The sequence below is a fragment of the Trypanosoma theileri genome, assembly GCF_002087225.1.
Source record: "Trypanosoma theileri isolate Edinburgh chromosome Unknown TM35_Tth_24_V1, whole genome shotgun sequence".
NCBI lineage: Eukaryota > Euglenozoa > Kinetoplastea > Trypanosomatida > Trypanosomatidae > Trypanosoma > Trypanosoma theileri.
The window spans coordinates 106,768-106,985 of record NW_021639866.1 but is presented as its reverse complement, the minus strand read 5'-3'; positions in this window follow the sequence as shown (position 1 = coordinate 106,985).

The window sequence follows — 218 nt, the reverse complement described above, 5'->3', positions numbered from 1 at the left end:
TGTGACAAGGGTGCTGGGGGAATTATTATGTGATTATCTATTATTTGTACCTTGTTTTAGTATGTCTGAAATTATAATCCTACGATTTTTTATTTCTATTCAAAAATGCGGTAGTCGCAGAACTCCAGAATTATTGTGCACGATGTTGCACACGGGAAAAAGTAGAAGGGAAGGTTTTTATAGAATAAATATGATTTTATTGAATCTATGTTTTCCTC